The sequence below is a fragment of the Podarcis pityusensis genome (assembly GCF_964106645.2).
Source record: "Podarcis pityusensis genome assembly, chromosome: 8".
Taxonomy (NCBI): domain Eukaryota; kingdom Metazoa; phylum Chordata; class Lepidosauria; order Squamata; family Lacertidae; genus Podarcis; species Podarcis pityusensis.
The window spans coordinates 17010432-17012852 of record NC_138033.1 but is presented as its reverse complement, the minus strand read 5'-3'; the positions used below and the strand labels follow the sequence as shown (position 1 = coordinate 17012852).

At 47.1% G+C, this 2421-nt stretch overlaps 1 long non-coding RNA gene across 1 annotated transcript in view; it reads left to right on the top strand.

Moving 5' to 3' along the window:
* LOC308484587 overlaps positions 1-2421 on the top strand; it is a 241250-nt gene that overhangs the window by 179039 nt on the left and 59790 nt on the right. The gene's annotated exons all lie outside the window — the stretch shown is intronic.

Sequence of the window (2421 nt, the reverse complement as noted above, 5' to 3'; positions counted from 1 at the left end):
CCCTTTTATCAATTCTTCTGGGTGCCACCTTGTCCCAGGGAGGAGAGGAGATGCCAAGCCCTCTTGCGTGCTTTTTTGAAGTCACGCACCAGGAGGTGACAGCCTCGGAAGGGAGAAAACAAACACCCATGAGAGCAGGCTTCACCTTGGACTCCCCTTTCCACCCATGGCAACTCCCTCTGGAGCAAACACATTCAGGCGTCGAAGGCAAAGACCTTGAAGGTGAGGGGGATGAAGGAACAGGCCATATAAAAGGACAGAGCTGGTGCCATTAAATACAAGGCTCTGGGGGAAAGCCACGGCTGTGGCTCAGTGGTAGAACATCTACTTTGCATGCTGAAAGGTCCCAGGTTCGATCCCTGCCATCTCCCTGTGTGGCTGGAAGAGACCTCTTGATTCCCCCCCAGTATTAGTGGCCACTGAGCATACTCAGTTCTCACAAGGCTGTTTCTGGGTCCCCCCTCCCCAAGATTAGATTATATTTCTGCAAACCTTGTTTATATTTCCTCCCCCTTGTGCCATTTTGGCCGGAACACGAGCACATCACACTGTGACATTTTGTTGCAGGCCCCTCAATGTGTTATGATTAATGGATTTGATTTCAAGCTGTGAGGTGCAGTTTATTATTATTTCTACATGTAAGCCCCCTTGATCGTTGCAACAGATGCCCCAAGAGGGGAGAAGGGAATAGTAAGGTCTGGTCGGTAGGCCACTAGTTATGAACTGTGTAACTGAGCCATGAAGGACCATCAACAGCGACTCCCCCCCCCAAAAAAAAATTTCTCTTGATGATGCCACTGTGGCAATGGCACATAAAAAGAAGGTGATGAAAGTATGGCAATTACAATATTTGTTAAGAGTGCTGAGAGTCGTTGGGAGATTCTGATTCCCCTCACAGAGCTGCGGTTCCCAGAGTTCCTCAGGAAGAGACAATGTTTGCGAAACGACTTTGGAAACTGTAGTTCTACGAGGGGACTAGCGGTTGCCTTATTTATTTTATGTATCAGATTCATATAGCAGCCTTCATCACAAGATCTCAAGGCGGTTCACAAGATAAAAATACAAGGTAACTCTCAGCACCCTTAACAAACATCAGCTCCCAGAATTCTTGGGGGGGGGGAGGGGAGCTGTGGCTGTTTAAAGTGCCTTTAATAGCGGTTTTGTGGCATGGTATGAATGTGACCTAAATGGGAAATGAATCAGATTTCGTCCCCCTTCCCTTCCTCTGGCACGAAGCTTTGCGAAAGAACCACAGCTGTGGTAGCCATGTCAAGTGGAAACTGCTATAGCCTCGCAGCAAGCATCCTACGTGGTCAGCCTTTCTGTGGGATTTGGAGTTGATCATGCCTCTCAACTTTGAGTTTCAGTTTGTGGTTCTTGAGTGGGAGAACGGGAGAGGTTTGAGGGCAAGTGACTTCTGCTAGCATCTGAAGAGATTTCTCATTCCCCTCCCTTTGTTAAACACATTATTTAACCGACAAACAAAAAGCACAAAAACCCCCAAATACCCCTACAGTGCATCAGGTTACACTTCCCTATTTGAAAGAGAGGAAATTCCTTGGAGGCCAGATCTGCTGCCCCTATCAATCCTGCCATCCGAAGGCTGTTGCCCCAATTTGCCTCATGGTTGGGCTGGCCCTCACTTAGACCATTCTTGCACTGTACAACTCTCCTCATCCTTCCAGGGATTGTTTGTCTTGCAGCTACTAATAAGCTACCAATGTTGATAGAAATATAATAATAATATAATTAAAACCTGTTAGTTGTGTTACAGGAATTTATGTAAAGGTTGGGGGTGGGGTGGGTTGCCCCTCCAGCAGACATCATACACCCCCCCAACTACCAAACTCAACACAATCATTCCTGCATATGTCCCCACAAAACACTTTCCCCCTATCTCTATTCAACAAATACAACAATTCACTGACAAATGTACAGTGGTACCTCAGGTTAAGTACTTAATTAATTCTGGAGGTCCGTTCTTAACCTGAAACTGTTCTTAACCTGAATCACCACTTTAGCTAATGGGGCCTCCCACTGCCGCTGCACCCCCAGAGCACGATTTCTGTTCTCATCCTGAAGCAAAGTTCTTAACCCGAGGTACTATTTCTGGGTTAGCAGTGTCTGTAACCTGAAGCGTATGTAACCCGAGGTACCTCTGTATCTATGTACTGGCTCACTGGGAAAACTTTAGAAAGTCATATAAAATCGCTCCAGTATGGATTTGCGCCATTCCAACTTTGTTCTGTTCAGGAAAGGAATGGCTACCAAGGGGGGGGGGGAGTCTGGGATGTGGGCAGCCATAATCCCTGAAACCTGGGATCACATATCTCTTGCACAAGAGATAATCACTGGCACCCTGGCAAATGGGTGCCAGACAGGCAGTTGTCTCATGGACAATGGCAAACCACCCAGGAATGG